At 40.6% G+C, this 7,887-nt stretch overlaps 1 non-coding gene across 1 annotated transcript; it reads right to left on the bottom strand.

Moving 5' to 3' along the window:
* Positions 1-2,757: 2,757 nt before the first annotated feature.
* Positions 2,758-2,830, bottom strand: TRNAR-CCU. The gene has a single exon. It is a non-coding gene; the product is annotated as a tRNA-Arg (tRNA).
* Positions 2,831-7,887: the final 5,057 nt, after the last annotated feature.

Genomic DNA, 7,887 nt, shown 5'->3' with positions numbered 1-7,887 from the left:
CGACAGCCCAGGACTGCCTGACGCTTTCCTTAATTGGGTGTATGACACAAAAGTTGTATATCTAAAAGCACTTTCACCTGGAAGTATGCACTGAGTATGACTATTAGTAGCTTGGAGAGAGAGCCTTGAATTAAAATTAAGAAGCATATGTCAGAGTTGAGAAATACAGAAAGGATAAATCATAAAGCTAAGTGAGATCAGGATCATTCATTCAGGAGAAAACTTTTCTCAAAATTTCAAATTGAGGAAAGAGAGCCTTTGCAAGAATCTAGGGGAAAAAATTGCTTCAGGAATTCTAAAAGGCCAGGTCGCCATAAATATAAATGGGTTCATATTTATGGTACCTAGGAGATGCCATGTTTTTGGTCAGGTAATAAAGGAGCCCTTGCTAACTATCCATAGGAATGCAGACACATAGATAGACCTTTAAAACGAGCACACAACTGATAAACCTATTTGCAGGGCAGCAATGGAGGGGCAGATGTAGAGAACAGACTTATAGACATAGGTAGGCGGGAGGAAGGAAGGAGAGAGAGAGAGGAAAGGAGAGAGAAACATGGAAGCATACACACTACTATATGTAAAACAGATAACCAAGGGAAATTTGTTGTATAACTCAGGCAACTCAAACCTGGCTCTGTAGCAGTCTAGGTGGGTGTGAAGGGGTGGGAGGTGGGAGGGAGGTATGAGATGGAAAGACATACATATACCTATGACTGACTCATGCTGATGTATGGCAGAAACGAACACAATATTGTAAAGCAATTGTCCTTCAATTAAAAATAAATAAATTTATTAGAAAACACACAATAATGGGGTGGTATGGGAGCGTAGAGAAAGGACATGGTGGGGTGCATTTTTTACCCTGACCCTGCCAGCATGTGTCTTGCTGATCAAACATTTCCTTAATACATATTCATGGAGGACCTGCAAAGTGGGAGGTTGTCCTGGAGAACATAGAAATGAATGGAGGTGGGGATGTTGCCAGATGGGCTTCCTGGTAAGCGCAATATCTAAATTGAGACCATCAGTTCATGGAGAATAGATGGGGAAACAGTAGAAAGTGACAGATATTTTTTTGGGCTCCAAAATCACTGCAGATGGTGACTGCAGCCAAGAAATTAATAGACGCTTATTCCTTGGAAGGAAAGTTATGACCAACCTAGACAGCATATTAAAAAGCAGAGACATTACTTGGCCAAAAAAGGTCCGTCTAGTAAAGGCCATGGTTTTTCCAGTAGTCATTCTGAATGTGAGAGTTGGACTATAAAGAAAGCTGAGTGCCAAAGAATTGATGCTTTTGAACTGTGGTGTTGGAGAAGACTTTTGAAAGTCCCTTGGACTGCAAGGAGAGCCAACCAGTCCATTCTAAAGGAGATCAGTCCTGAGTGTTCTTTGGAAGGACTGATGTCGAAGCTGAAACTCCAATACTTTGGCCACCTGATGCAAAGAGCTGACTCATTGGAAAAGATCCAGATGTTGGGAAAGATCGAAGGCAGGAGGAGAAGGGGATGACAGAGGATGAGATAGTTGGATGGCATCACTGACTCAATGGACATGAGTTTGAGTAAACTCCGGGAGTTGGTGATGGACGGGGAGGCCTGGCGTGCTGCAGTCCATAGGGTCACAAAGAGTCGGACACAACTGAGCAACTGAACTGAACTGAAATTGAGACCTGAAGGAATGCACAGATGAATCAGAGGGTGAAGGTGATCCCAGTCGAGGAAACGGCATGGCCAAAGACCTGGACGGGCAGAGGGCTGCTCGCTGGGAAATCTGCAGGTGCTTGAGTCACCTTGAGGACGCGCAGAAAGGAGGTGGGGATGCGGCAGTGAGCAGAGATCCCCGGTGACTGGGGACTCAGACCGAGGGAGCCGGGGAAGAGGACAGACGCAAGAGCTCTTCAGCAAGTGCAAGTGACAGGGCTTGGGACTGAGTGGGCCTCGGGGCAGAGGAAGAGGCGCTCAGAACCAGTCCAGCTTTCTGGCTTGAGCAACTGGTGGTGCGGTTTACCCAGAGAAGCAACCCCAGAGACAGAGCAAGCAGGTGAGCAAGGCAAAGGCACACTGAGTTCAGCTGGGACTTGCTGAGTTTGAAATTCCTGGGAGAAATCCAAATGGAGCCCTGCAGAAACAGTTGGCTCCTTGGATCTGGGCTGGAGATGCAAATTTGACAGTGGTCAGTCTAATTTAAGATGCCTGACTATTGAAACACAGTGACCGTGTCCTGTTCTTTGCCTCCGTAGAGCTGTGGAAAATGGTCTTTACTTTTCATGTTGGGTACCATAAAAACAAAGTTTCACAGTATAGTGTGAACTAGGAATATCATTCTTAATATTAAATAGGTATTTAGTAATTAAAAAAGAAATCAGCTTACTGATTTCAAATGTTAGTTGCTTTTTGATATGATGTATTTTCCAACAAAATCATTAAGTGCATGTTTACTTTAAATTATATATTGTTCTTTGTAATCTTACAACTAAAATGCTTTAATTTCTCTAATTTCTTATTAATGTTCATGGAACTGGGATATAGATATTTTTCAAGCCACAAATCAAGTTTGAATCATTTCTTACAGAATTCAGTTCATTTGTGAGGTCATTTCATTTATTAATATTTCTTATGTTTTATTGGGATATAATTGGCATATAACATTGTGCAATTTTAACGTGTATGTGAGTTTATTTCTTTTTAAACAAATTTTAGTTTTTTATTAATTTGGCTGCACTGTGTCTTAGTTGCTGCATATGGGATCTAGTTCCCTGACCAGGGATCGAACCTGGGCCCCCTGCATTAGGAGCTCAGAGTCTTAACCACTGAACCACCAAGGAAGTCCCAGGTTATTTCTTTACAGAGTAGCTTCATCCAGGCATACATGAGTACCAAAATTTTGAGTCTTTCATTGTCAATAAATTGGGAAAATACTAGCATGGAACAACCTTGATTGGTATGATTGGGGCCTTATTTATAGCTGTACAGTAAACTTGCCACAAACCCAGTAAGCTGCAGTGCACTGGAAATGTCTTTGATTTCAAAATCCTAATCATTGTTCCCTTCTCCATAGAACGAGGTGGGCTGAAGATCAGACTGCCAGCCTTGAGCCCTGCCTGACCAAGAGGTGCTGCATGCACAAGCATGGGCTTTGCCCAAGGCTGACATTGCTTGACTGTGAGCCCACTGTCTACAAGGTCAAGCCCTTACTAAAACCCTGGACAACATGCCCTGTGTTCACTGTGGGTTTTTTATTTGATGCAAATGGAATAGTTGGGCTAGACAGAGAGCCAACTTACGTAAATGTCTTAAGAAGACAATTGTCTTGCCATGTATGAGTTTTTGTTTCATCATACTGTTACAAAACTTCCAAGGGAATTGTGATATAAGCTAAGCACTTGAAATCTGTTTACCAATCGAATGCATCCAGAATTCCTGTCTGCCATACATATTCATAGCTTGGCAAAGTCCCAGAGGGTGAGCATTCTATATCAAAGCTGGCGTGTTTGTCACTTGTGAAAGGTGAGTTTGGGCAACTATTATATGAGAATGGCATGAAACTACTATTTGGAGTTTCAACTTTAAATCCAAATATCAGAGAAACTTTAAAATTGTTAAACTTTGTACAATAGGCAAAATTTACTTTCTAGATCTACCAGCTGTATTCATTACTGTTGTTGTTCAGCCGCTCAGTCGTGTCCGACTCTTTGTGACCCCGTGGACTGTAGCACTCCAGGCTTCCCTGTCCTTCATCTCCCAGAGCTTGCTCGAACTCAAGACCCTTGAGTCAGTGATGCCATTCAAGCATCTTGCCCTCTGCCATCCCCTTCTCCACCTGCCTTCAATCTTTCCAACATCAGGGTCTTTTCCAATGAGTCGGCTCTTCTCATCAAGTGACCAAAGTATTTAAAAACCAGGAGAAAGTCCCAAAAGAAAGAAAGGGGTGGGGTTTAGTGACATCTAGAAAATGTGACTCACTTACCAGAAAAGAGATATTTTATTTTTACTTTCTTATGTTAGCGGGGGACAATTGTTTGCTTGTTTTTTAGTTTATTTATTAAAAATAGAGTATGAAAAAGATGTAGAAATCTATCAGCTTACATTTTTGGAATAATGATAAAACAGAACCTTTGCAAAGCTGTAAGTAGCTATACATTTAAAAATCACACAGCATTCATTGGGTTTTTCCTAGGAGTAGACTGACTACTGAAAAAAAAGATCTATGAAGGAAACAGAAGGCAAGGCTTATGTGGTCAACACTTTTTACAGCTAAAACAATTGTTTGATTTAAATCTGACTTTCCTGATGCATTTATTCAGATATGGGTATAGATGGTTAATGTGAAATGTAACTTTGAAGTCACCTATATGAACGTAGACTGCCAGACAGTTTAAATAGTGTTCTTGAATGAATTTTTTAGCCTGAAATATCCATGTGGCTAAATATCCAAGGGCTTCCCTTGTAGCTCAATCAGTAAAGAATCTGCCTGCAGTGCAAAAGACCTGGGTTCGATCCCTGAGTTGGGAAGATCCCCTGGAGAAGGAAATGACAACCCACTCCAGTATGTTTGCTTGGAAAATCTCATGGACAGAGGATCCTGGTAGGCTGCAGTCCACGGGGTTGCAAAGAGTCGGGCATGAGTGAGTGACTAACACTTACTTACTTATCCATGTGGTAGCTAGTTGATCAAATATCTTATTAATACATATTTACTAAGGGCCTACTATGTGCTCAGTTGTTCTAGAGGATACAGAGAAATCCTCTAGAACATTGTCCCTATCTAGGGAGCCTTTGTATTCCAGCAAGATAATATCAGGGCTTCCCTGGTGGCTCAGTGGTAAAGAATCTGCCTGCCAACGCAGGAAACCCAGGTTCAATCCCTGGGTTGGGAAGATCACCTGGAGTAGTGATTGACAGCCCATTCCAGTATTCCTGCCTGGAAAATCCCATGGACCTAGGAGCATGGCAGGCTACAGTACATAGGGTTGCAAAAAAAGTCAGGCATGACTTAGTGACTAAACAACAAAAACAAGAACAAGACAACAACGATGTTACATGGACAACAGTCATTTACCATTCAGGCAAGGTGTGGTGAAGGTCAAATAGACTGAAAAGAGTGAGTATCTTGAAAGTTCAATGGAAGAAAAGGTTGTGAGGATCTAGAAAGAATTCTGAAAGAAAAAGTTCAGGCTTTATGGTGAAGATTTTCATTGTCTAGAGGAACGTAATTATACAAAGACCAAAGAGTGACTTATCGCTTACCTGAGCTGTATGACTCTGTTGGGCTATTGTGTATGCCATGCTGTTTAATTTTTGATGATTTTAGTTTCTAAATTCTTTCAGTTACCAATGAAAACCCAACCAAACAATATTTGTCACATGACTATATATCTCCAGATAATGAATCTAAATAAACTCATAGTTATGAAAACAAGTGGTACTAACAAAAGGCTCTATAATGAATAAGAAGTTATATAACTTAATATATATAACTTAATGATAATGTTATAGCTTAAATCTGAGTGGGAAAAGGTGACCAGTTTTTCTACAATTGTACATTGATGCATTTTCCTTAAGATTTTCTTCACATGCACAAGATTCTGTTTCTTACTTAGAAATTAGTATGACCCAGAGTCACTGCTTTTCATTCAAAATAACCACATTTTTCAATTTTCAAAAGAAGTTTCCTTTTTCTAACCCAAAAAGATCCAGATAGATCAGATTTTTCCCTGTGTTTTTTCTAGCCAAGTGTTAATTTCTGGCCAAAGATTCTGTCATAAAGGCTAATTTTGGGGAGATTTAGCCTTAGGGTAAAAAAGAAACAATATAAAGAATATAATAGTGTAATTTAAAGAATATTATAGTTATGGGTACTAATTTATTCTTTTAAACTGCCTTAGAATTAAAAATTGGTCTAAAGTAGGCAAACCCAACTAAGTTTGTATTGGATGGGTGTTCAGCTGTTATGTATGTGCAGAGAGGTGACATACCACAGGGGTTAAATGCCCAGACCCCAGACCCTAGAGTTCAACTTGCCTGGCCACAAATCCCAAACTCATTGAATTTTTAGAACATTACCCTGGGAAGATTGCTTCGACTCTATCATTTTCTCAACTGTAAAACAGGAATAATAACAGTACCTGTCTCAAAAAATAAACTGATACATGAACTTAAAATTATCCCTAGCAAAGAACAATCACTAAGTGTCAATCGCTTAGTATCATTCAGTTTTCATGTAGTGATAACTGTAGGTATACTGTTTTGTTTCTATTTTTACTTTCTGTCTAAAACCTCTTTTCTTTCCTCTCCTCTGTCATCCTCACTCCCATCTTCTAGATCATTTGTCTTTCATTTGCATGGCCTAACACGGCATGGTGTCTTCACAAAGGTTCTCAGTAAAGGTTGAATGAATAAATGAACGAACCAGATTTCTAGCTCTTGTCTCAGTCTCCTCAGCACCATCCGCAGACCCCAATGCTCTCCTGTACTGGAGGGGGAGCCCCTCTTCTTACCCTCATAAGCCCTTATGAACACCCAGTAACTACAGTGAACGCTGCAGGCTTGGTTGATCTGTATGACACTCTTTTGCCTTTACATTTCTTGAAATTCGCAAGTTCTTGTTTCTTACTTAGGAGTTATTTGAGCCAGAATCTGTGAGCTTCTTGAGAGTAGTAACTCTCATCTGTATCACCTGATGCTTGGCAAATGATTGGTTGAATGAGTGGATGAATGAACGACTGGACTCGTTCCAACTCCGCAGCACAGCCCTGATAGTCTCTGACCACCTGTCAACTTCCAGGAATTGTAAGCAAGGCCCATGGCTCCTCTGAAGAATGGCTTGACCCTGGAAAAGGCTGGTAGGAACCAATAGCAGAGAACTCTGCCTGCTACCATCTGACCACTGAATGAACACAGTCGCTGAAACTTCCTGTACCCTAATACCTTCATTCTACAAATGAAGACGCGAAACCCTCAAAAAGGTTCAATGCCCAACAAGGACCTACTGTGTAGCACATGAAACTCTGCTCAATGTTATGTGGCAGCCTCCATAGGAGGGGAGTTTGGGGGAGAATGGAGACATATATATGTGTGGCTGAGTCCCTTTGCTGTTCATCTGAAACTATCATAACACTGTTAATCGGATATACCCCAGGACAAAATCAAAAGTTTAATAAATAAAAAATTAAAATTTAAAAAAGTTCTAGCTTCAAGATCTCCTAGCGTATTAGAGAAGCAACTGGAAATACAGTTTAGGTCTCCTGGCTTGTACTCTATACATATTCAAGTGTAAAGAGATTTTGCATATGAGATTTGCATGCTCCATGGAAAGCTTAGGAGGAAGGAGTGAACGGAGAAGAGAAATTGGATAAACAGGAAATATTCTTGTTTATCTTATTTGTTATTCTTAACAAAAGTCATTGCTAGTTACAATATCCTGCCATATGAATGTTTTAACTATTAATGATCAAAGCCATATATAGAGGACTTATAAATAAGTGTCTTGGTATCTTATATTTTAGAATCTGAAAACATGCACTGCTTTTGCCTACCTAGAATCTTCTCTCCTTTTTTGGTAACCACACCTAGGTGTCCGTTTTGGGGGGTCTGTCTTCCTAGCTACTAGCCTTCTTCATGGTCATTTCAGGGAAGATGTCCAGATCGCCCCAGTCAAGGTGTGGCCTTGTGAACTTCGCTAAGCAGATCAGACTCTCTCCCAGGAATGTAGATCCTGAGCTGAGAGACACTCAGACAGAAAAGGGCAAGCACAGATTCATTCCAATAAGCTTTCTATGGACAGTTTTGGATTCCCCCAGAGCTGTGGATTCTATGGATAATCTATGGATTCCTCCTACTTGGATCCTTGGAACTGTTCTAGGGTCTTTCCTCACCAGGGTGG

Source organism: Oryx dammah, unplaced genomic scaffold (genome assembly GCF_014754425.2).
Source record: "Oryx dammah isolate SB20612 unplaced genomic scaffold, SCBI_Odam_1.1 HiC_scaffold_4, whole genome shotgun sequence".
NCBI lineage: Eukaryota > Metazoa > Chordata > Mammalia > Artiodactyla > Bovidae > Oryx > Oryx dammah.
The sequence above is the reverse complement of the archived record's forward strand: the minus strand, read 5'-3'. Positions and strand labels throughout refer to the sequence as shown.